The 26,742-nt window shown below is 43.3% G+C and overlaps 2 long non-coding RNA genes across 5 annotated transcripts in view; one reads left to right on the top strand and one right to left on the bottom strand.

Annotated features, from left to right (window-relative positions):
* The window catches only part of LOC111091592, a 39,188-nt gene that overhangs the window by 6,409 nt on the left and 6,037 nt on the right, over nucleotides 1-26,742 (top strand). For 2 of the 4 annotated variants that reach the window (XR_005375901.1, XR_005375900.1), the window contains exons 3-4: nucleotides 13,445-13,585; nucleotides 17,206-17,344. This is a non-coding gene — a long non-coding RNA (uncharacterized LOC111091592). The remainder of the gene's footprint in view (nucleotides 1-13,444; nucleotides 13,586-17,205; nucleotides 17,345-26,742) is intronic. The other 2 variants (XR_005375899.1, XR_005375898.1) reach the window with 1 other exon arrangement.
* Nucleotides 10,244-26,742, bottom strand: part of LOC111091593 — a 38,558-nt gene continuing 22,059 nt past the window's right edge. The window contains exons 2-3 of the long non-coding RNA XR_005375904.1: nucleotides 11,624-11,721; nucleotides 10,244-10,493 (exon numbers count right to left, since the gene is read on the bottom strand). This is a non-coding gene — a long non-coding RNA (uncharacterized LOC111091593). The remainder of the gene's footprint in view (nucleotides 10,494-11,623; nucleotides 11,722-26,742) is intronic.

The raw sequence follows: 26,742 nt of genomic DNA, 5'->3' as shown, positions 1-26,742 counted from the left end.
TTCACTACATCTGTATCTTTGGGGTAAATCCCCAGCAGGGCAATTGCTGGGTCGTAGAGCAGGTCTATTTCTAACTCTTTGAGGAACCTCCACACAGTTTTCCAGAGTGGCTGCACCAGGTCACATTCCCACCAACAGGGCAAGAGGGTTCCCCTTTCTCCACATCCTCTCCAAAACTTGTGGTTTCCTGTCTTGTTAATGTTCCCCATTCTCACTGGTGTGAGGTGGGATCTCATTGTGGTTTTGATTTGTATTTCCCTGATGGCAAGTGATGCAGAGCATTTTCTCATGTGGGTGTTGGCCATGTCTATGTCTTCCTCTGTGAGATTTCTCTTCATGTCTTTTGCCCATTTCATGATTGGATTGTTTGTTTCTTTGGTGTTGAGTTTAATAAGTTCTTTATAGATCTTGGAAACTAGCCCTTTATCTGATACGTCACTTGCAAATATCTTCTCCCATCTGTAGGTTGTCTTTGAGTTTTGTTGACTGTTTAATTTTCTGTGCAGAAGCTTATCTTGATGAAGTCCCAATAGTTCATTTTTGCTTTTGTTTCTCTTGCCTTCATGGATGTATCTTGCAAGAAGTTGCTGTGGCCAAGTTCAAAAAGGGTGTTGCCTGTGTCCTTCTCTAGGATTTTGATGGATTCTTGTCTCACATTGAGATCTTTCATCCATTTTGAGTTTATCTTTGTGTGTGGTGAAAAGAGAGTGGTCCAGTTTCATTCTTCTGCATGTGGATGTCCAATTTCCCCAGCACCATTTATTGAAGAGACTGTCCTTTTTCCAGTGGACACTCTTTCCTGCTTTGTTGAATATTAGTTGACCATAGAGTTGAGGGCCCATTTTTGGGTTCTCTATTCTGTTCCCCCAGCCCTGGCTTTCTTTTTCAATATTCCCCTGGTTATTCGGGGTCTTTTCTGATTCCACACAAATCTTAAGATTATTTTTTCCAACTCTCTGAAGAAAGTCCATGGTATTTTGATAGGGTTTGCAGGAAATGTGTAAATTGCCCTGGGTTCCATAGACATTTTCACAATATTAATTCTTCCAACCCATGAGCATGGAATATTTCTCCATCTCTTTGTGTCTTCCTCAATTTCTTTCAGAAGTGTTCTGTAGTTTTTAGGGTATAGATCCTTTACCTCCTTGGTTAGGTTTGTTCCTAGGTATCTCATGTTTTTGAGTGCAATTGTAAATGTGATTGGCTCCTTAATTTCTCTTCTTCGGTCTCATTGTTAGTGTATAGAAATGCCTCGCACCTAAAGGAACTGGAGAAAGAGTAGCAAATAAAACCTACACCCAGCAGAAGAAGAGAGATAATAAAGATTTGAGCAGAACTCAATGAAATAGAGACCAGAAGAACTGTGGAACAGATCAACAAAACCAGGAGTTGGTTCTTTGAAAGAATTAATAAGATAGATAAACCATTAGCCAGTCTTATTAAAAAGAAAAAAGACTCAAATTAATAAAATCATGAATGAAAGAGGGGAGATCACAACCAATACCAAGGAAATAAAAATTACTTTTTTAAGATTTTTAAGATTGTATTCATTTATTCATGAGAGACACACACAGAGAGAGAGAGAGGCAGGCTCCATGCAGGGAGCCCGACGTGAGACTCGATCCCGGGTCTCCAGAATCACACCCTGGGCCGAAGGCGATGCTAAACTGCTGGGCCAAACGCGGTGCTAAACTGGCCTGTGGGCCACCCAGGCTGCCCACAAACGATTTTAAAAACATATTATGAACAGCTGTACACCAATAAATTAGGCAATCTAGAAGAAATGCATGCATTTCTGGAAAACCACAAACTACCAAAACTGGCACAGGAAGAAACAGAAAACCTGAACAGGCCAATAACCAGGGATGAAATTGAAGCAGTCATCAAAAATCACCCAAGACACAAAAGTCCAGGGCCAAATGGCTTCCCAGGGGAATTCTATCAAACACTTAAAGAAGAAACAATACCTATTCTACTAAAGCTGTTCCAAAAGAAAGGGATGGAGTACTTCAAAACTCATTCTATGAGACCAGCATCACCTTAATTGTAAAACCAGACAAAGATCCCACCAAAAAGGAAAATTATAGACCAATATACCTGATGAACACAGATGCAAAAATTCTCAACAAGATACTACCCAATAGGATCCAACAATCCATTAAGAATATTATTCACCATGACCAAATGGGATTTACCCCGGGATGCAAGGCTGGTTCAACACTCGTAAAGCAATCAATGTGATTGATCATATCAACAAGAGAAAAAACAAGACCCATATGATCCTCTCAGTAGATGCAGAGAAAGCATTTGACAAAATACAGCATCCATTCCTGATCAAAACTCTTCAGAGTGTAGGGATAGAGGGAACATTCCTCAGCATCTTAAAAGCCATCTACGAAAAGCCCACAGCAAATATCATTCTCAATGGGGAAGCACTGGGAGCCTTTCCCCTAAGATCAGGAACAAGACAGGGATGTCCACTCTCACCACTGCTATTCAACATTGTACTAGAAGTCCCAGCCTCAGCAATCAGGCAACAAAAAGAAATAAAAGGCATTCAAATTGGCAAAGAAGAAGTCAGACTCTCCCTCTTTGCAGATTACATGATACTCTACGTAGAAAACCCCAATGACTCCACCTCAAGATTGCTAGGACTCATACAGCAATTCGGCAGTGTGGCAGGAGACAAAGTCAATGCCCAGAACTTGGTGGCATTTCTATAAGTACATAAATCCTTAAAGCGGAGAACTTCCTCTGTCCGAAAGCAAAAGAGAGAGAGAGACTGCCTCAGAAGGGGACGTCAGTAAGATCGACGACTGTGGGGAACTCCACCTGCCATCATTGCCTTTGAAAGGGCCCAAGAGGGAAGAGATACGAGAGGTGTCTAGTGACCTCCACCAACAGCCAGCGAAGGAAGGACTTCAATCCTGTATGAAATCAAATGCTGCCACCAGCCCAAATTAGCCTACAGACACAGCCTCTCCAAGTGCCTGAAGAAGCGACAGCCCTGCTGACAGCTCGATTTGAACTTGGTGAGACTCCACGCGAAGAACCCACGTGAACCCCATGGTGCCTACACTCCAGTCATACAAAGTATGGGATGATAAACGGTGCTATCTTCTGGTGCCAAGTCTGTGGGGATTTGTTACATCAGCAGCCAAATCTAATACACGATCGGGATTCTCTTACAGGGAATCATCCACATTTTCCCAACATTTTGTGATAATTTGGGATTTTATTTCCAGATTTTACTCTCCAGTATGAAACTTAAGCCAAAGAATAAATTTCACCGATAGAGTGACCTTCCAACATTTACTGGCATTTACCTTTTTGAGTACATATTTCAATAACTCCTTAGAGGGGATCTATATGTTATTTATTGTAATCCCTGTTTTGTTGATCATTCTCACATGATTAGAGGGTGTCTAAAATTAAAAATGCTTTAAGATGATATATTTTTCTTAATCTCCTTTTTTTTTTGCCCTTTACAAATTAATTCTAGTTAGCCTGAGCATAGGAGGGAAATTACTAAAATAAATGTCATCAGAATTTTAATACTGTTATTCCATATAGCTCTAGCAGATAATTCTGTTTCCAGGTAATTCAGATACAACCAAATAGCTTTTTATAATGCGCGTTTGCGGCAAATTTGAAAATATTCAGTTTGTCTATAAATGCAAGAAAACAAGAAAGTGGTGAGCAAGATGTGAGCAAGCAAGACGTTTGTGAAACAGTGAAGAGGATGGGTTAGCCCAGCAGAGGTTGTAGGGTATGTGCTGGGAGGCTGGTTTGTAGGCTGAAGGCCCCTGTTAGTCACACCCTCAAGAATGTAGAGATCCTGTCTTCCCTCTATCTTCCATCAAGTAGAAGGTGCAGAAAAACATGTTCAGCGTTCAAGGACAAGGACTCCTGGGGCGGTCAACGCGGAGCATCTCCCTCGTTAGGAAGAGCGCCCAGATGTCAGGACTCGGCCCCTTGGAATGCTGGCCATGGAAGGAGGATAAAGCCTACAGAGTTGCTAGGCTAAGTTGCTGCGTAGACCCAGCAGCAGATGCTTTGTCCAGTCCGCCGCTCCTAGAGCCTTCTGTGCAAGTTCCCCCAATAAACCCTCGTCTTGGTCTCTGTCTCCAAATCTTGTCTTCACCCTCATGGGACTGTCACCCACCCACAGCTTCAAGTCTGCGGCGGTGGGGGTGGGGGTGGCACTGCACACAGACATGACAAAGATGGACCGAATAAATAGAAAATGCAGTGGAACAAAAAAGAATGAACCTGACATCTTTTAGCGAGTTAGCTATTAGCAGGTCATTGATCACCAGTGCTAACCTTCAAAATAAAATTGCCAGTTATTCAACTTGCAAATGGTGGATTTATCCAGGAATAGCAGGGGATTGCAAACCAGGACATGAAGGAATGCACAATCATGAGCAGGTCTGGAGAACAAAGGAGAGGAAGGCTCTTTGATGGAGGAGGAGGGCAGTGGAGAAGGCTGCTGTAAATCCCAAGGCCGTTGAGTAACCTGGGAGTTCCAAGCATAGTGAGTGGTCACGGGCTGATTTGTGACCGTCTCATTGGCAGGACCATTGCTATGGGAGGAGAAACCTCTTTCTGCCCCCTGCTGGGATGGGGATGCCTCGTGGCTGAAATGTCTAATGCGAGGTTGCAAGGTCTCTTCCTGTTAGCGGGGGTAGGGTATGAGACCTTCCCCTGCTGAAGCTACGAGCTCTCATACCAGGGTATTAAAAGACAAATCCCCAATGTCAACAGCTGTACGTTTAAAAAAATAAAGCACTCCCACTGCTTGAAATTATCACCCTCCAAAATTCCCTGTTTCTTTTTAGAATCATTAAAACTATAAATCAACACAAAAAAAGCATAAAGAGCCCCCCCTAACACGTCGGAAATCTTTGTGTCAGATCTCAAAGCCAGGTACTACAGGAAAGAGAAATCAAGGCGCTGAGCTTCTTCCAGTGTCGGTAAATCTCTTGCATCCTCAGCTATGGGGGGATCTAGCCTTCTAGGAAGTACCCTCAGCACAGTTTTGGATTTTCCTTTTTATAACTGAAGTTATTATAAGTAAGAAAATCAGGAGGGAGGATGTGAGAAGGTTCTAGGCTATACCCCACCCCACAGCGGTCGTGTCTTCCCCAAGCACATGGATGTGCCTGAAAATGTCTCACCTAGTATTTGATATGTGTCTATTAGACTGAAAGAGCAGGCTTTGCAAGATGCTTCGAGGGATCCTAGTGGGTAATACAGAAGAATCACTTATGAATTCTTTGACAATATTGTGTCTTATATTTGCTCTGGATTCTCTGAAAAGAAGCCAATTCCCCCACCTCCAGCCAGTGATTCAGACCCAGTAAAACTGGGACAAGACATGCTAATCTGTACCTGTAACCAGCTCCAGGAGATTCTTACAAACACAGAATTGTGGTCTAAGTTTGGGAAAACACTGCTTTCTCATTTAATTTTACTCTACCAGAAGGCATCTTGTTATGAATGTACATCCTTAAGGTGCTGAGGAAAGGTTCTCATAGAGCATTTTTGTCCAATTAAACCTAATGCAGAATCTTGAAACAACGGGATTGTGGATAGGGATAACAAGGTGAGCTGGTTCCATATTTTAACAAGAACTAACCTTCAAAAAGCCCCATCGCAAAAGTAAAAGCTTAATAAATTACCTTTAGGGCGGGGGGTATGGGTGACTGGGTAGTGGGCACTGAGGGGGGCACTTGACGGGATGAGCACTGGGTGTTATTCTGCATGTTGGCAAATTGAACACCAATAAAAATAAATTTATTATTACAAAAAAATAAAAATTAAAAAATTAAAAAATCATAAATAAATAAATAAATAAATAAATAAATAAATAAATAAATAAATTACCTTTAGAAATTATATAGAATGTCACATGGATTGCCCCGGCTTCTAAAGGCAGGATAATTATTGGTGAACATTGTCAAATTTAGATATAGGAATCTCCAGGATTATGAGTTAATATAATAAAGGACAAGCAAAACAGTATACCTGTCATCATCACAGACCTCAAGGTTAAGTCCTGTCTACAAAATATTTTATTGTATTTTATCTTCTTTTTTTAAAATTTTTATTTATTTATGATAGTCACACAGAGAGATAGAGAGAGAGAGAGAGAGAGAGAGAGAGAGGCAGAGACATAGGCAGAGGGAGAAGCAGGCTCCATGCACCGGGAGCCCGACGTGGGATTCGATCCCGGGTCTCCAGGATCGCACCCTGGCCAAAGGCAGGCGCCGAACCGCTGCGCCACCCAGGGATCCCTGTATTTTATCTTCTTCAAAATTAACAAGAATTCATTTTAGGGCGTCTATTGCTTAAATTATATTCAAGCATAAGAGCCTTAGAGTAAATATACAATTCCTCTTTGTGAATTATACTTCAATAGAGCTAAAAAAAAAAAAAAAAAAAATCCTTCTCTTTTAAAACTTGGGGGAAAAAGAATCTGAATTTTAACAATATCCCCAAGTAATATGCATGCATCGTAGAGTTTGGGAAGCAATAGTACGGTGCGTGGACAGGAGCCTCGGATTCGGGTTTGAATTCTAGGTGTACCCCTGCTCGCTCTGTAATCTCAGGCTGGTCACTTAACTCCAGACTTGAGGTCCTCACCCATAGCACGGTGACAGGGAGGATTATTATACTGGATCATGCTCAATACCTGGCACATTGTAGGCATCAGCAGTGGTGGCTAAACGTGTTCAACCTTTGTCGCCGTCCTAGTGGGACACGCGTTTCCCCACCTGGACCACCGTGGTGATGCCTTTCCTGCTTTCCAGTCTTAGCTTGTCCCCACCCGTCCTGTCACAAATGCCAGCACCAGCTATTTCCACTAGCAAAGGCCTGACTCTGAAACCGGTCTCCCCAAAAAGCTCCGGGGCATCCCAGTGCATTTATAAGCCTCTCAGGGCAATCCTAACCCAAACTCCGCAGGAAATCCGCAGCCTCCTACTGTCTGAGCCGAGCCCAGCGAGAATGATACGGTGACAGAAGGAACCCCTGGGTTGGCAGCTCCAAAATTTTGCCCTTGTTTTAACAACACTGAGCTGTTTTGACTGTTTACTCTCTCCAGGCTGCAATTCCCTAATCTGTACAATCAAGTAATTTGGTTAATAGTTTTACCAAAAGGCCTTTTACCCCCAGCGATGGATGAGGCTGGAACCTAAACCAACTGCATGAACACACCAGGAATAATTTAATAAAGTGACAGAACATAAGACCAACATACAAAAATCAGGGCTTCTCTATACACCAACAAGCCATCGGGGAAGGAAATCAAGAACACAACCTCATTGACAATACGACTAACAGAATAAAATAGAAATTCACCATCAAATCCAAGACTATGAAAATCTACTATGCTTTCTTTGAAGAGTTTCGTATTTTTAACTCTCACATTTGGGTCTTTGCTACATTTTGAATCCACTTTAGTGTATGGTGAGCAGTAGGACCCCAGCTTTGTTCTTACGCAGACACCCCGTCGCCCAGCACCATCTGTCAAGAGAGTTTTCCTTCTCCATTTAGGGACCTTGGCATCCTTGCTGCAAATCAATTGATCGTAGATCATGGTTTTATTTTTGGATTCTCAATTCTATTCCATTAGTATATATGTTTATCTTTACGCCAGCAACGCAGTTGTGATGACTATACCTCTGTAGTAGGCTTTGAAATTGGGACATGTGAATCGTCCAACTGCATCCTTTTCCAGGATCATTTTGGATATTTCAGATTTCCATACGAGTTTTAAGATCAGTTTTTCCATTTCTGTTTTTTAAAGAATGCCACTGAGATTTTGATAGGGATTATATTCAATCTTTGGGGGCAGTACTGTCATCTTAATACAAGATCTCCAATCCATGAACACAGGATATCTTTACATTTATTTGATCTTTAATTCCTTTCGGTAGTTTTTGTAGTTTGAGTTGGTTTCCTTGTCCATTCTGCACCAATATCACACTATCTTGATGATAATCAGTTTATGGTCTGTCTTGATATTTGGTACAGTAAATGCTTCTACGTGTTCTCTGAGAGTGCTCTGACTGTATTTAATCAATCGCCAGCCTATAATTTCTTGAAGTTTGCACTTCCTTATATTTTTCCATCTTTTATTTTTGCCTTTCTACCAAATTTTCAAAAGGACAGCACAGGATGGTTAACTATAATAAACACAGTTTTATACAGTAAATCCTAGAACTTTTTCCCTTAATTAAAAAAAAAAAAAAAAAAAAAAAACCTGCTTCCCAAGTTTAAGTTAAAAACCTGGTTTAATTAGTATTGGAATGAATTTATAATCCATGCATCTTCAGTTCATGAGCATGATGATTTCATCTTTTTCGGGTCTTTTTAGGTCTAATCATAAAGTTTTATAATTTTCTCTTGAGTGCTTGCATATTTTTCAGGTTTATACATAGGTATTTGATATGTTCACTCTATTATATTGCTTTTCTTATGCTGGTATCTAAATTTCTGTTGCTTTAAATTTTTTTAAAAGATTTTATTTATTCATGAGAGACACGGAGAGAGAGAGAGAGGGAGAGACACAGGCAGAGGGAGAAGCAGGCTCCATGCAGGGAGCCCGACGTGGGACTTGATCCCGGGTCTCCAGGATCACACCCTGGGCCGAAGGTGGCGCTAAACCACTGAGCCACCCGGGCTGCTCAAATTTCTGTTGCTTTTAATATATGAACTGTAATAATTTGTCTATAGATTCTTTGTATTTTCTACACATGCACCTATTCACTGTGAACAATGGCAGTTTTCTTTTTTCTTGATAGCTATTTTTATATTTCACTCCTTAATGCTGCTACGGACTTTACCCAGAATCTCCAACATAGAGATGCAGGATCCACCATAAGGGCTTTTTTGACCATGACCCTTGCTTTTTGCTGTAAAAATTCAGTTGATTGTATACACTGTGTGATTTGAACATTGTCCTCTGGGTTTTTTCTGGAATACTCATGTTAGAGATTAAGCAAAAGGTATTGAATTCCAATATTGCCCCCACACTCTTTTCTTTGTAGAAAAACCTATCTTCTTTATTTCTAAAGCTATTTTGTAAGATTTTTTTATTCTTGGTTTTCTGAAATTTCACTAATATAAGTCTAACAAAGACCTGGGTGAAATAATGGAGATAGAGGACGATACCTTACATGTGCAAGAAAGTCCCTGACCTGAGGAGGTACAAGAACTCAAACAGTTAAAACAAATAATCCCAAAATTTAGACAAAAGAGCTGATATTTCTCTTCACTCTCCAGGAAGGTGTATAAAAATAATTTCTCGGTTGAAACAAAAATCATGGTCTTACATTCAAGCATAAGAATATTCCATATTGTGTCAGTAAAGTGCCCTAGTGGTTTACTAGGAAGGTAAAACAGGTGGAGTAGGGAAGACAGGGGAGGGGTCAGGGAAGGAAGGACCAAGTGAGGCAGAATTGGGGGAGCATATTTACTCACTGTACCACCCAAGACATGCAGCGTTTGAGACCTATTTAGGAACTTCATCTTCCTTTCAATTTTTCTTATGAGAAAATTCAGTCCTCACCCCACTGGTGAGGGAGGGAGCCACTACACACTCACCTAGATCTCTGTTGGTCTCTTAGCCAAGTCTCTTGCATCATGGAAACTCTATAAAGTGGGAATCTTCTTCCTGAGATTGATTGGTTCTTAGGACTGAATTGCGTCCCACCCATCCACCCAAATTCATAGGTTGATGCCCTAACCCTCAATAGGATGGCATTTAGAGATGGGGCCTTTGGGAGGCAATTAGGTTTATTTTTTATTTATTTTTTAATAAATTAATTTTTTATTGGTGTTCAATTTACCAACATACAGAATAACACCCAGTGCTCATCCCGTCAAGTGCCCCCCTCAGTGCCCGTCACCCACTCACCCCCACCCCCTGCCCTCCTCCCCTTCCACCACCCCTAGTTCGTTTCCCAGAGTTAGGAGTCTTCATGTTCTGTCTCCCTTTCTGGCAGTTAGGTTTAAATGAGGTCAGAGTGGGATCCTCGTGATGGGAGGAGTGGCCTCATTAGAAAAGAGGCCAGAGCACACCACAGCCCCGACACCCTCCGATTTCATCTTACTTCACATCTATCACGAGAAGCAGTGGTACGGGGATAGGAACTAGATTAGCTGCAGAGGGATTGTGTGATTCCTCATGACTCTGGACTTCTTTTGTTTAAAGCATAACAAATAATTGCAAGATTTTTCTTTTTAAAATGCCTTTATTACAAATTTAAAATCTAAGGAAGCTCCTTTCCCCCTACTCAAAGAGTTCATTAGTATAGACATCAGAACAAGTTCTTCATTTTAAAATATCACTTATAAATTGTTAAAAGATGATGTCCATGGGCACCTGGCCAGCTTCTACCATGCAGTGCAATCCTCGGACAGCCACCATGCCAAGGGCCAACAAGGTTGCCTCACCATCCAGAATTTATAGGTCAATTCCTGCCCTTAACAGGGAAAGAAAATTCATGTGGTCAAAAGGGGGGGAATTATACCTACAATGAAGGGGGAGGAAGAAAGCACAGTCGTATAGTTGCAGTGATGGGAAACTATTCATAGATAAAAAGTCACTGAGGCTCAGCAAGGCAGGACCATGAGAGAAGAAGGCAACAATTTTAAATCCCAGGACCCACTACAATATTTTAATGATTAGGGTTATCAGACATATGACATTATATATAATTAATAAGTATAAGTTTTACAGAACTTTTTTTATTTAAATGTATCCATTGATATGTAGAAAAAAAAATAGAGCTTTCTCTTCTACAATACAGAAGCCCAAAAGCCAACTTAATGGCTTAATTAAGAAGGATTTTCTCTCATGGGCATTTAGTTCTTCTAGAACAAAAAGCTAAAAAAAAAAAAAAAAAAAAAAAAAAAAAAAAAAAAATAGAACAAAAAGCTGATAGGAGAATATACATTTGAATTAGCACCTTCATGGAAATTTCCAGACCCATCCATACGTAGGTTATAGTCAAAGATTTTTCTCTGGCTGAATGGAGGTCAATAAAATTGATTTTTTTAAAATTGATAAAACAAAATAGCTCTTGAGGTTATAATAAAAACAACAACAACAACAACAACAGCAACAGTGCTTTACCTGAAAGAATAATGAGAAATGCTCAGGCGGGTATAACTCAATTGCCATAAGAATTCACGGCTGGGATAATCCTGAACTTAAATTATGTGGCCACATAGAGCACTGTGTGTGGTGTAGCTCAATACTTAACACTTGCCTTTTTTCATGACTGTATGGGAAAACATGTGTAGTACTAAGTCAAAATACTTGCCCAAAAGACACTTGTGGATGGGTGCCCACATTTTCCTTCTGCGAAGTATAAATTTCCATTTTTTTGTCTAAGCTACTTGATTTGGTGTTCTGTTGCTTACAATCCAGATTTGTCTGATTTAGTTTCTTTTCCTAAACCACAGTCTTTCTCACTCCCCTAAAGAGTATACATACCAGCCTGAAATCTATGTACTTCTTTTTTCTTTTTTTAGAAAGTTTGTGCAAAAAGAGATAAAAAATAAAAGTAGTACACCTGGGGCCTTCATCTCAGGGGTCTATGCCACTTACCTTTGGGTGTACCAGGATATCGGAAGGTAACCAGTGATATTTAAATTTGTTGGCACATAAGTGATTGAACTTTCGATGAGAATACCCCATGGGCACTCCTAAGGAGATAAAGAGCATAAAAGTAGTCATTCTGACCATGTTTGAGGGTTACAAACAATTTAGGAATAGAAAAACATAAGAATCATCATTTTCACATTAATATTTAAAGTAGAAATAAGTAGAATATTTATTATTCTTTATTCTTTATTATTCTTATTGTAAAGTAGAACAGAGCTAAGTGATAAAATGTCTGTTTTTAGAAAAACCCACTGGGGCACCTGGGTGCCCTAATTAGTTAGGTGGCTACCTACTGCTTGGGTCATGATCTCAGGGTCCTTGGATAGAGCCCCACATCAGGCCCTCTGCTCAGGGGGGAGTGTGCTTCTCCCTCTGCCCCTCACCACACTCATGCACACAATCTCTCTCAAATAAATGAAATATTAAAAAAAAATAGTTCCTGACATTATATTTGCTTGGCAGCTGAGTCTGTACAGTTATGAGTCACTACACCTGTTTACAAGTAAGGCTCTGACTTAGGCAGACCTGGACAATGGAGCGAGTCACTCTTGGAGTGAACTTTAAGTATTTGGCACTTCAGAGCAGGGGACAACACAAAACAGGAGTCGGCCACCTTTTTCTGAAACAGGTTGAAGAATAAGTAGTTGAGTCTTTGAAAACCCCAGTGTCTCTGTTATAGAGACATTCATTCAGCCACTGGAGCAGGAAGGCCATCAGAGACAATACCCAAGAGAACGGGCTTATTCTATTAACACCATTTACAAAACCCAGGGAAGCTGGCTGGATTTGGCCCTACAGCCATAGGAGCCTCAGCCAGAACTCAGTAGTATTTCAAAACAAGATATATAGCATGCTCAACATAAATAAGCGCGGTACACACAAATATTTCTAAAGAAAAACAATTAACCTAAGACCGTTGTCCATTTGTCCAGAGTCTTAGATTCCATGGAAAGTGTAAGCCAAGAGACATGCATCGAAGTGTGCGCTATAATTAAATGTGTTTAAATTCTGGAATCACAAATATAAGGTGGTGTCTACAATGAGAGCCAACGTGTCCACGAAGTGAGGTGGAATCACTAGTTCATACAACTCATCTTCAAGCGCACCATTTCGTGGCTTAGAAATATCGTATTCAAGGGTACTTTGGAGTACCTCCGACGGCTCAGGCTCAAATGTGGTCTTAAACGCTTACTCCTAGACTGATAGGAAGGAATAAATACACCTAAGCTTTTTAATTTATAAAATGAGCCTGGTAAGGGGTACCTGGGTGGCACAGTCAGGTCAGCACCCAACTCTTGGTTTTTGGCTCAGGTCCTGCTCTCAGGGTCGTGGGATCGAGCACCACATCAGGCTCTGAACTCAGCCCAGAGTCGGCTTGGATTCTCTCTCTCTGTGCCTCTCTCCCTGCTTGCTCACTCTCTCAAATAAATCTTTTTTTTTTTTTTTTTTTAAAGAGCCTGGTAAGAATCTGTAGGGTTGAGCAGTATATAGGACAATATCACATATTAAAGACATTCTATTTGATCTGGATTTTGCACAAATAGGAATATACCAGCCCATGTTCCTCAGCTCCAGAGTAACTAAACAATAGGAATATCTTGACAAAACAATTCCATTGCATAATCAATTACCAGGTTCTTTCCTTCCTACATCCCCTGGACCCCAAAATCTGGAATCTTTTCCTGTCCTCGTGTTGGTCCTTTTCCCAGGCAGGTTCTTCTTCCAGGGCTAGCAACTGAACCCTCGGCCCCGCTTTCCTTACAGATGACTTGCTTATAGTTCCAATGAAAAGGACAGAGCCTCTTCCCTAGAAAAACCTGCAAATGTCCTAGGAAGTTTGCATTTGACCTGGTGGGATTATCTGAAGGGACAACCAACAGCCTTTTTGTTTCACGAACATTGATGGTACGTAACCATTACCTCTCTATGCTCACCATGTGCTGGGGATGGGTTTAGGGCCTGAGGATACACTGGTAATCAAAGGCGCGGGAGGGTCAAGAACCTGGATCCAGAGGTAGAACCAGTTGACCTAAAAGTGAGGCTGTGTGGGACCCACCAGGAAAACCAGGCTGCCATGACCACACTCAGCACAAAGTTCACGTAGAGCCAAAGCAGCAGGTGTGAGAGACCTCGCAACTCCCCAGTCACCCCCTCTCAGACCCAACTGCCCCACTCACTGAGAGACCCTGGGAGAGTTACTTGAGTGCTCTCTGCCTCGGGGTCTTCATCCTTAACGTGGGCAGAGTCCTATCTAGCAAACGGGGTTGCTGTGAAGGCTAAGTAGACCACCTGGCCCTAATCAAGGTGTATTTATTAAATAAATATAACCTGTACTAGGGATTGAGGGGCTCTAAACAACAAGTCTCTAATATTCATTAGCACAACTGCCTAAATAAGGGTTATTCCTCTCCTACTGGTCTCCTACCAGCTTCCTTCTCACCAGAATCCATTTTATTCAGGATAGTTCATGGAATTTAGGCTTTCTGGCTTCAGACAAGATCAACCACCCCTTACCCCTTTTAATTATACAACAGCCACATAACCTATTGAAGTTGAAACTTTTGAACGACAAAAAAGAACAGGTGGGAGATTGGTCAGTCTGTTTCAAAATAAGGTGTTGCCCTCAAGTTAGGTCTCATCACAGGCAGGAAAGATGGGGAGATGGATTGGCTTTTTTTTTTTTTTTTTTTTTTTTTGTAATGCACATGGTGTTCACTACAGCGTTATTCACATTAGCCAAGATACAGAGACAACCTAAGAGTCCCTGGACAGGTGAATGGAGAAAGAAGGTGCTGCACAGATACAGGGGGCGTTGGTCATAGGAAAGGAAAACGCACTATTTGTGAGGACACAGCAGCCCTTCAAGGCCTTGTGCCAAGAGAAAGAAACCAGCAGAAGGCAGACACTGTAGGATCCCACTTGAATGTGGAATCTAGAAGAGCCAAACGGCCACGCTCCTGGATACAGAGGACAGAATGGTGGCTGCAGGGGCTGGGCAGCGGGAAGGCCGGGGAGGCATTGATCCGAGGGTGCAAGCGGCACAAACGGTCAGGGTCAAGATGGATAGTTTCTGAGGCTCCAACCCGGAACATGGTGACCACAGTTAACAATGCTTTATTATCTACGGAGAGTTGCTGAGAACATAAATCTTCAATATTCTCACCACAAAAAAGAGCTGGTTAACACCTCATCAGCTCACAAGATGACCAGCTGTGCCGCGGCAATCCCGTCACGGCACGTCCATATACCAGGTCCTCGCCGGACACCTTACACCCACATAGCATGACGTCAAGTGCAGCTCAGTAAAGCTGGGGAAACAAGGATGCGTGGTGTCTAGAGTGTCACCTCTCACCTGGTATCTTTTCTGCTAGGTAATCATCACGAAACTTTAGGGAGTGACCAATATTACGGGAGCAATAAAAATATCAATGTACAATTAATTGTAATAGCTCAGTTTTTAATAATGGCCCAGGAGAGCCACAAAGAACAACCTATTATTAGTTAAAACAATAACTGCTCCGGGACACCTGGGCGGCCCAGGGAGTGACCCCGGGATCTGGGATCCAGTCTCGCATCGGGCTCCCTGCAGGGAGCCCGCTTCTCCCTCTGCCTGCTTCTCCGCCTCTCTCTGTGTTGCTCATGAAAAAATAAATAATATCTTAAAACAAAAAAAAAAAAAAAAAAAAAGAAAGAAAAGAAACACTAACTCCTCTTACTTCAACTCTGGTTCCACGAGAAGACAGAGGGTAAAGGAACTCAAAGAAATCCGAGGTCCCTCCAGTTGCAGGACAGCCAGTTCCCAGACAGATTTCATGGTGCTGGGCTTTCTGGGTCAGGGACGGCCTTGGTTTCAGTCTGCTCTGAAGCCAGTGCTGGCCACAGGTCACGGACACTGATGAAAGGGAGACCATGGGAAGTATTAGCCCCGTATCCGTCCCCAAATAACATCCTGGAAAACGTTTAACTTCTTAGTCAACCTGAAGCTCAACGCCAGAGTGAAAACAGCTGGGTGCTACTGGCAGACGTGCCCCTGGAGCCTGGGTGGGCTACCAGAGGTCTCCGACGAGGCTCAGTGGGCTCCGGGAGCGTGAAGGAAATGCCCAGTGCCTCCCGGGACTTGCAAGGCAACTCTCAGGCCTTAGGCCTCCTCAGGGCCACCCGGACTTCATCGCAGTGGGCGTCGCACGCCGAGAGCATTCCCAGGCGTGACCCACGCAGCTGCAAGCCGGCACCTGGTCAGAGCTGCAGGCTCCATCGGGCCTTCACCTCCAAGAGGCCGGGCTCGGTGGATCGGGCCACGCCGCGTGCATGCAGGGACTGTCCCGAGACAGGGCCTGGCACGTGCCTCCTCTGCTCGGTTTATTTAGGGCTCGCTGTCATTTGGAGGTGTCTGCTTTTCATTCAATCCGCCCGAAGCCAATTTTATTACTAACCCCCACTCGCAGGCTAGGAGTGGCTCTGAGCCCGGTGGAGGGCAGAGGAGGGTGCAAGCCCACAGAGGCCACCCAGGGATCCTGCTCTCCGTGACAGCAGCGGCCCCCCTGCGGTCCCCCCACCCCACAGGAGCAAAGGCAACCCCGAAGCCAACGGTTCGAGAAAGCATGCCCACCACGTGGAAGGCCACCCTCCGGAATTCCCTTTCTCTTACCGTCCTCAGAACCACGAATCAACATAAAGAGCATAAGAAGCCCCCCGAACAAGCCAGAGACCCGCATCGTCTCAGATCTCCACCCAAGACGCCAGAGGAAACAGGAAACCGGGCGAAGCGGTCTCCCCAGGTGTGTTTAAGCCTCGCGCCTCCTCGGCTGCAGGTGCGAGCTGTCATTCTGGAAGCAACACCAAAACCCGCAGCACAATGGGCTTTTCAGCATCAAGGCCGAAACTACCACAAACTGCTATAATCGTGGGGACTCAGGGAAGCGAGAGGACATCTATCAGTGGCTTGACCACAACCGTCCAAACTGTGTCTTCTGTTTAACTCATAACCTACTTTTGAGTCTCCTTCACACCTTCCTCCAACACCACTTTTGCCAAAGTCACCGTGTTGTCATGTTGCCACAGGTAACGGTCAATTTGTAGTTCTCATCCCACATAACGGTTTAACACGACAGTTGATGTGGTTGATGGCTCCGCCTGCGTGGCTCCCAGAATCCCGCTTTATCCCATTTTATTTCCAGTTACCTTACTGACTCCTCTTTGCTTCATTTGAACCCTCTGCCTCCCCTCGACTACCTCTTAACATCGGAAATCCCAAGACTTAAGCCTTAGACCAAGTAGTGTCTTTTCCTCAATTATTTGCCTTGAACTCATCCAGCCTTCTCGGCCTTAAAAATTATTATTTTTTTGCTGGTTAATGCAAATTTTCTACACCTAGCCTGGATCTTCTCCTAAGACAAAATTAGAAGTTACAGCTGTTACAATGAGGCCCGTCAAAACCTGGTCCCAAAGTTGGATCCCAAAGCTCAGGAATGATATCTTAAACCTTTGCATTATTTTTTAATCCCCTTTGCCCCCTCTTTTGAAAGCTCCTATGTCTCACCTGATGAGTCCTCTCACCACGCTGAAGCAAGCCAGATCTTCATCCCATCCCGCCCGCCAACGCTGGTTCTTGATACAGTAAGACGCTGTGTGAGCTGTGGCTACGCCTACTCCAGAGAGCGCTGGGTAAGGATACTTGCAAAAGCCGACATTTAATGTGCCCAGTTAGGTAGTACATGACATATATATATTAAATATAATATTAATTTATGATAATTAGGACAAGTAACAATAAGTAAGGTCTAAATCCCCACTGAAGTCTAAGCGGCATTTAGTCCAGTAGTAGAGCCATATAAATGGGGTTATATTGGGTTCTTTCTCCTGTGCTTCTACTGCCATACTTGGTATTCATGAGAAGACCCTGTATCTTCTAGTCTTATAAAACTCTCCTCATCCTAGGATTTTTTTTTTCCTTAACAGTAAGGATTACTGAGTTACTCACTCTTATTTATTTATTTATTTATTTATTTATTTATTTAGAGTGAGTAGAGTTACTCACTCTACTAAGTTCGGACCTGAATATTTGAGCCCCAAACCAATGACTGTAAGAGGAGTTATATTAAGTTCATAGATGATTGCCCGATTACAGCATCTTTATCTTTCATGGAAAGACTGAATGTCTTACAGTTGGAGAGGGCCCTTTACAAAAATGAAATGAGCTCAGTCATTTGGGTTTTCCCACTGGGTCCAGTTCAAACAAAATGGTAAACATGTATTAGACTCCATGGAAATTTGACTTCCATTTTTTTCTATCATCTTTAAGAGACAGGATCTATGTTTTTTTTTTAAGATTTTATTTTATATGATAGAGCACAAATAGGAAGAGAGAGGGACACGCAGACTCCCTGCTGAGCAGGGAGCCCCACACGAGGCTCCATCCACTACCTTGAGATCATGACCTGAGCTGAAATCAAGAGGCAGATGCTCAACCAACTGAGCCATGCAAGTGCCCCTGTGCTGCTCCCATTCTTAAAATCTGTACCAAGACCCTCTGGGATAGAGCTCATACCTAGGAACTATAAGAAAATCATACCTTAAGGGTAATTTTATGTATTTTAACTGTTTCCATTCCTATTTTATCCCATGGCTATGAGCTCAGAGAGAGGTTCCCCCTCCCCCAACAATATCCCTGAAACTTGAGCCTCATAAATGCCACATGCCAGCTAAATATGGACTTGGTTTTTCCCCAGTCAATACCTTTTTATGGACCATGCAATTACTCATTTCAAGAGGATTAGTTCAATCCTTTCATCCATGAATTTTAGAAGCTTGTGTCCTTGGATATTCAGCAGCAGCACAACTCAATTTAGTCGTGTGGCATTTTGTTTTTATATATTCACATTTTTAATTAATTTTAATCTAACATAATCCCTTTCATGATGCCTTTAAGAAGAGGCCACTTGTGTTTTTAACTTTCAATGTGGCCACAAATCCATGAATAAAATTTGACCTATTTTATTGTATATCTGTATTTATTGCCCCTCTAAATGATCGTTCTGAGCTGTGGGCTGAGTTACCGGGAAGGTGGGGGCTGGGGGAGGTCATGGCCAATACTGTTGTCGGTAGCTATTTAACCCCCAGCTGTTGCAAATGGGTGCTAGCTATGTGCCGTAGCAATGCCAGTAAGATCACTCAGAGGAGAGTAACTAGAAACTGAGACCTGCTACAAGCAGAGAAATCTCACAGGAGGTGAGTGAACAGGATGCAGATTTAGATCGCCCCGGAGAGACCTAACTCCAAGAAAACTGAAAGTTATGATCATGTCTACCAATATCTTCCTATTTTACTTTTGTGAAGCTGGTATCCCTTTCACAAGGAACACCTACATTTCTCCACAAAGGTACTGGACACCTTGATCTCAGCAAGACCCAAGACTGCAAACTCTCTAGGCAGAGCTCAGGTATTAAGAAGTTGGCCCTTTGAGCCTGCATCCTCTTATTTCTTGTCACCACCTTTTTGCTTTGCAAGTAAAGAAAGCTGCTGGCATTTCAAAAGTTTTGTTTTGCTTTGCTTTTGCTGCCTCTGACTCCTTACTTTGTCTCTCTCAGGCTATGCGTGTATGGGATTGGGGATTACAATGTTAGGGTCCCGAACTTTCCTGGGCTGTGCAACATCCGCAACCCTTATACAAGAGATGTCCCTGACCTATGTTCCCATCACCAGAGTTCCTGATACTTGACCAGCTCACATGAAACTCTACTTCCCGATATTATTTACCTGCTATCTCCCCACCCTTACCACCTTCTCTTAGAATAATCCTTTATTTTATTTGTACAGCTCTTCCCAATGTGTTAAACAAGAGCCATTCGAGGAGCAATCCAAACCCCCCAAAATCTGAAGTCATGCATGCAAACCAAGGTTCTAAAGTAAATTTCCTCCCACCAATATATATGTGTCGGATGAATAGGTAGACAAATATAGTAATGCATATTTTCTAGGACTTGTACATCTGCAGAGGCCCAGGCCAGCTGCATTACAAGACTATCCCATACTATCAAATGACTTCAGTCAAGAAAATGGGTATCTTTCTATACAAACTTATATTGGAAATAGAAACATCAGTGATTTGGCACTTTACTTACAGTGCCACAATACCATTCATTCAGCTGACAAGTATATATTGAGAGATTATGAGCAAAATATTGTTTTATGCCTAAGGTATATTAATTTAAAAAATCTCTTCCCATCTTGATCTTACATCCTAAAAAATAAGCAAACCAAAATAAATATGGAAAATATATAGTATGTGTTTAGTACTGAGAAGGAAAAATAAGGAAGGGGGCGTATGAAATGAAATTTTAGGTGGGATGGGGAGAAAAGGACTCAAAGAAAAGATAGTTTCAAATAAAGAGACAAAGTAAGCAAGTAGCCATATGGCTATCTAGACAACAGGAAGGGTAAAGCCTTCCCAAAATAATGGCATTTAAAGTAATTAAGGATTCATGCACACACCTCACATTGGACTCCAAAAATATTCATCAAACACATTAGAACAGCTAGCTATGATGGAGGAAGGCTGGATTGATTAAATCAATTAAATTGAGGGAGGGAGAGCAGGGGAGAGAGGTGTCTTGCATTGGCCAATGATAACAATGTGTGATTAACTCAACCCTTGAGATCTCTAAAAAGTGTGACCACTGGGACACCTGAGTACCTCGGTTGGTTAAGTGTCCGCCTTCGGCGCAGGTCATGATCCGATCCCGGGATAGAGCCCCGTATCAGGCTCCCTGCTCAAGAGGGAGCCTGCTCCTCCCTCTGCCTGTGTTCTCTTGCTCTCTCTCCCTCACACGCTCTCTCAAATAAGTAAGTAAGTAAGTAAGTAAATAAATTCTCTAAAAAAAAAAGTGTAACCACCATAGTTTAATTTTGTTGAAAATTAGAAATAGATGAACCTAGTCCTCTGGGCTTTCCCAGATGGATAGAAATAGCAGTGGGTAGAGCTAGAATGTATTACGCTAAGTGAAATACATCAGAGAAAGACAAATACCATAGGATTTCACTCGTATGTGGAATTTAAGAAACAACACGGATGAACATAGGGGAAGGGAGGAAAGAAAATGAGAGGGAAGCAAATCATAAGAGACTCTTAACTGTAGAGAAACTGAGGGTCGCTGGAGGGGAGGGGTGGGGGGTGGGCTAGGTGGGTGATGAGCACTGGCTTCGATATGTAAGTGATGAAGAACTAAATTCTACACCTGAAACCAATATTACCATATGTATTAACTAACTAGAATTTAAATAAAAACTTAAAACAGTGAATAATTAGTCCCTCAGCCGCTCAGTCAGAATGTTTGACATTCCTAAATCCATCCCGCATGGGGCGCCCCTGCAAAGCGAAGTGGTTCTTGAACCGTATCCTGCATCACAACCACCTGGGAGCCTGTTAAAACACAGACTGTCGGGTGGGGCTCCCACTCCCAGGTGTGAGAGCAAGAATTTGCGTTTGTAGCAACACCCCCCCCCCCCCCCCCCCCCCCGTGATGCTGATTCGTCCCCTCTGGGGCCGCACTCTGGGAACCACTACCCAGGGATGAAGGCTGCCCCAAGGGCAACACCTGGCCCGCACTTGAGAAGTCCTGGCACTATTCTAAAGAGGACTCCGGATGCTTCCACTTGATTTGACTTGAGATTGTCCAGCACTCAGACCTCAGGAACGTGGACTCCCATGTGTGTCGAGAGCTTCCTCTTTCCCCAGATCAGTGAGGTGATCCCAGACACCCAGTGGGCCTTGCATGAGCCCACTTCAGGCTTCTCAGCTTCTCCCAAGGCCCAGTCGCCTGAGGGGTTGGTTCTTAGCCGTTATCTGGCGTAGGGAAGGCCTTAGGGAGCTTCCCCTGTTCCTCCCTCGGTTCGGACACGTTCTGGGGGGGACTCAGCTTCAAGACTACGCTTTGGCTGAAAGGGCGGCTTCTCCATGACCATGAGTCGCGGTGGAGAAGGGCCTCCCGACCTCCATGTCGACCTCCAGCTTCCAGGAGTTCTTCATCCCAGCTCAGGCAGGAGAACTGGGGGCAAAGCATCCCTTGATGGAAACCAAAACTGCCCCCTCAGGACCAAGGGCCCCCCTGAGCCAGCAGACCCCACCTGTGACCGACTCCAGGACGGGTCCATTTGACCTTCCCTCCCACCTGCATGTGCACATCCAGCTCGGCCCTGCAATTTCCTTCTATAAACCTGGAAGTTTTTTGTCTTTTGAGCTTTGGAGACAGCCTCTGAGACCTTAGTCCACGGTCTCCCCAGTGTTGGCCTCACTAAAGTAAATCCCTTTCGTGTTTTGTCCCCACTCGTCTCTCTGCCTTTGGATTTTGTCAGCAGTGAGCTGCTAGCCTGGCCTGCGGGACCCCAGGAGCCAGGCGCTCTTGCACCCCGCACCCCGGCCACAGTGGGGCTTCTAGGCTAGTCACTGAGGTTCTTGCCTAAAAGCTGAGAACAGATGGTTCCAATGAGCCCTAGACAGTCTTCTCCTTGAGTCTAATTAAGAAGTTGGTGAACTCACATCATTATCTTTCTCCCAAAAATCTAGCCTGAGGGTTCCCAGAGTTAACGCCTTAAAATTCAATTTAGTTAATACGTAGTGTATTATTAGTTGCAAGAGTAGAATTCAGTGACTCATCCGGTGTACATCACACCCAGCGCCCATCCCGTCAGGTGCCCTCTTTAATGCCCAGCCCCCCACCTCCCCTCCCGCAACCCGCAACCTTCGGCTTGTTTCCTAGAGTCAAGAGTCTCCAATGGTTTGTCTCCCTCTCTATTTTTACCTTATATTATTGTTCCCTCCCTTCTCCTATATTCATCGGCTTTGTTTTTTAAATTCCACGTATGAGTGAAATCCCATGATACTATTTGTCCTTCTCTGGCTTATGTCCCTTAGCATAATCCCCTCTAGTTCCATCAATATCACTGCAAATGGCTGGATTTCCATTTCTGATGGCTGAGGAGCATCCCATTGTGTATAGACCACATCCTTATCATTCATCAGTTGGTGGACATCTGGGCTCCTCCCAGAGTTTGGCTATTGCTGCTATACACACTGGGGTGCATGAGCCCCTTCAAATCTGTATTTTTGTATCCTTTGGATAAATACCTAGTAGTGAAGTTGCTGGATCGTAGGGTAGTTATGTTTTCAACCTTTTGAGGACCCTCCACCCTGTTTTCCGGAGTGGCTGCACCAGCTTGCATTCCCACCCACAGTGTAAGAGGGCTCCCCTTTCTCTGCACCCTCACCAACATCTGTTGTTTCCTGAATTGCTGCTGTTAGGCATTCCGACCTGTGTGAGGTGGTGTATTATTGTGGTTTTGATTTGTATTTCCCTGATGCCAAGTCGTAAAGTTAACTGTCTTTGCTTCTCAGCTCTTGTTTCCTCCCATTAAGTCCCGTGGCCCATCTGCTCTTCCTTCTGCAGATGGTACCCCAGCTGTTCTTTCATGACTTCACATGAAATCCCATCGCCACACTTTATCAACTATCGTCCCTTATCTGATTCTATCTCCTCCCCTCCACAATGCTCTGTCAATTTTCTTAACGACTCCTTAGTTCAAATCTGTCTAAAATTCCAGAGCTTCCCTGCATCCATCCTGGTGAAACAGGCTCAAACTGTCTTCCACCCCAACCCACCCCACCCCCCACCCCATCAACCTCAGAGCCCCCTGTCTGATGGTTACTCATCTAGAGACTCCAGGAAAAACACTTAGGAACTTTTAATTGGGTGGTTTGCACAACCTTATGTTGCCCATCCGGGTTCGGGAGAAAAGGCACCTGACCTTCACAGAGGTACCGATGCTATGAGATGATCATGCAGCTCATGGTGGTTATTTCTATCCTGACGGGACCACAGGCTATGAACGTATTTGGTGTAACACTATTCTGGGTGTGTCTGTGAGGATTTTTCTGGATGAGAATAACACTTGACTGTAGACTGGGTAAAGCAGGCCGCCCTGCCTAATGTGGGTGAGCCTCATCCAAGTCAGTTGAATCCAAGGACAAAGGCTGAATAAGAGGGAACTCTTCCTGCCCAGTTGCTTTCAAGCTGGGATATTGTTTTTTTTTCCTGCCTTCAGGCTCAAGCCCAAACTGGCTCTTCCAGGTCTCAAGCTTTGGGACTAAAGCCACACTGTCCATACTCCTAAGTCTCCAGCCATCTCAGATCTTGGGACTGATTCGCCTCCGTAATCACGTGAGACAGCTCCCTATCATGCATGCTGTTTGGCTCTGTTTCCCTGGAGAACCCTAATACACAGCTACATAAGTTTTGCTCAGCGCTAATATTCAAAGGATACATTTTACTCTACTCACCTCATGAATCTTTAATATCTGTAATAATAAAAGGCTAAATTTTAGGTTTATAATGAATAAAGGTTCTCTTTAAGCTCCCCAAACGATGGATTATCGCACACACCTGCCAGGCTTCAGTTATTAAAAACACGAGGCAGCTGGTCTCTCACAACTTCCCGTTCCCTGAGTGGATGTTGCCTTGGGCTCTGGCCAGATGAAGGCTTTTCTGGCAGTAGGAGGGCTGTACCTTCTTTTTTCTGTGATTTGGACTTGCTCTGGAGAACAGCCAGGTATTTATAGGGTAATAGGAGAGGTGATGGGTAATTGACGGTCAATAATGAGGCTGCGGCTTTGACTTCCCAAATCTGAATGTTTCAATCTGCTGCGACATTACTAATGACTAAGGGCCTAACACTAAGTGGTCTGCTTTGGATCCTTGAGATTGGAACGCCTTGTTTCCCACTGGCTTCACCACAGGTAGCTCTTTGCCCCGCAACATCCTTTCGCCCTTTAAGGAGAGTTTATCACACTAGAATAAAATTGGGGTTGGTCGATTAGACAGAAGTTTCCAATGTATCTGAGATGGAAGGGTGATCTTGGCTTTAGCTGGGGAGAACGACGCCTGGACAGAAACCTTGAAGAGACACATTCACAGTGTACGTGTATGTAGCAAGTGCTTGTCTCTGGATTCTCAGCTATTTCAGAGAGACCTTTACTTTTTCAGTTTGGTAAATCAAGAGGCCAGTGATTGGAATTATTCATAGCAGAAATGCTAACCGTGAGGCCAAGAGAATTATATCCTAAAACTCTTCAAGGTACAGGGTCTAGTCCATCTCCAGAATCCAGTCAGTCGAAATACACACAAAAAGACCTCAGGATGGAGATTCTTAGAGCTATTTCTAGAGAAAAGGGAAATGGTCCCCCTCACAGCTGGAGGGACCAACTCAAAATTCTAATAGACACAGGTCCTATATCCCACAGTGGCTTTTTAAAGACTTTTTAGGTAGGGAAGATCGGGGGGACATAAGAATGTAGACATGTGGGGTCCACTACACATTCCAAGAATTGGAATTCTAGGGGGGCCTGGGAGGCTCAGTTGTTTAAAAGGTTCAGCTCGGGTCATGATCTCAGGCTCCACACTGAGCTCAGAGTCTGCTTATCTCTCTCCCTCTGCTCCTCCCCCTTACTCACTGGCTCTCAAATAAATAATAAATAGATTCTTTAAAAATAAATAAAATGAAGAATTGGAATTTTGAGAATTTGGCCAAGGAACTTGATTTTTAAAATTATTTGTTTGAGAGCGTCAGAGAATGAGCAGGGGAGGGAAAGAGAGAGACAAGGACAGAGAGAGAAGCGGAATTCCCCTGAGCGGGGAGCCTGATGCGGGCTCCTGACCTGAGATCGTGACCTGAGATCATGCCTGAGCCGAAGGCAGACACTTGACTAATGGAGCCCCAGGAACTTGATTTTTAACAAGCACTTAAGTTGGCTTCACAATAAAATTTTAGTAAAGAGCTTTAAAATATATATAAAATTTTATATATAAAAATATAAATTTTATAAAGACTTTATAACTTCTTGATTCTAACCATAATTGGGACTCAATATGAAGTGACTTTCTTTTTTTAAGATTTTATTTGCTTTGAGAGAGAGACAGAGACAGAGAGAGAGACAGAGAGAGAGAGAGAAAATGACCGAGTCAGGGTGGAGAGGGAGAAGCAGATTCCCCGCAGAGCAGGGGGCCAGACACAAAGCTCCATCTCAGGACCCCAGGACCATGACCTAAACCAGAGGCAGATGCTTAACCACCCCGGCGCCCCTGAAGTCACTTTATGTACATGTTCATGGTGGACAAAATTAACCCTCAGAAAATTTGATGAGATCATTCCATTCTTTCCTGCCACATATCCGTTCATTTTAATACCTTCCAGATGCCAGGTATGCCGAGACCCTACTACTCCTACTACTATTCTCTCCCTTGAACTCTTCCAACTATCTACTCAACATCATAATGTGGATGTAGAACATGTATCTTCATTATGCCTAAAACAAAATGCAGGCATTTTTTTAAATCTCAAACTTGCCTCTCTCCAGTTTTCTTCATCTCAATTAATTTTAGTGCCATCTATTCAGATTCTCTCAGAATTATCACTTTTCCTTCCACAGCCCCACATGTACATGCGTCCAAAGTGTTTCTAGAATCCCACTGGTTCTTTCCATTTCTTCTACAGAAACTCAAGTCCACGCAGCCAAGAGCTAGTCCTGGTCTCTTTGAATATCCCTGATTTCACTCTGTGCCAACAACCTGTTCTCCTACCCACTGGGACAAACTTTTAAAATTATAAATCAGACCCTCCTTACCCTAAATCATGCTGACGGTGCTTCATTACATTCTGGTTAGAATGTGGTTACACTGGCCTTTCCGTTCTTGGAAGTCACCAACCTGAGTTTTTGTATTTCTTAAGCCCACTGCCTAGAATGACAAGTGACTTAATGCCTGAGTCATCCTCTATGTAAAGGGATAATATGCAGCCTACGTACCACACATGAGCCAAAAAGGGAGAATGGACAGGCCAGTCACTTTATGTGAACTCACATTTATGACCATAGTACTGAGATTCTCCAGTAGCTGGAAATTGCCAGCAGCAAAAGATGGCTTTAAGACTATGAACAGTTTACCCCTAAGAGCTAATCAATCCCACGATAGGTTAACCTTCCAGTGGTTCTATGCCTGCCTCCTTAAGAAAGCACA

Source organism: Canis lupus, chromosome 21 (genome assembly GCF_011100685.1).
Source record: "Canis lupus familiaris isolate Mischka breed German Shepherd chromosome 21, alternate assembly UU_Cfam_GSD_1.0, whole genome shotgun sequence".
NCBI lineage: Eukaryota > Metazoa > Chordata > Mammalia > Carnivora > Canidae > Canis > Canis lupus.
The sequence above is the reverse complement of the archived record's forward strand: the minus strand, read 5'-3'. Positions and strand labels throughout refer to the sequence as shown.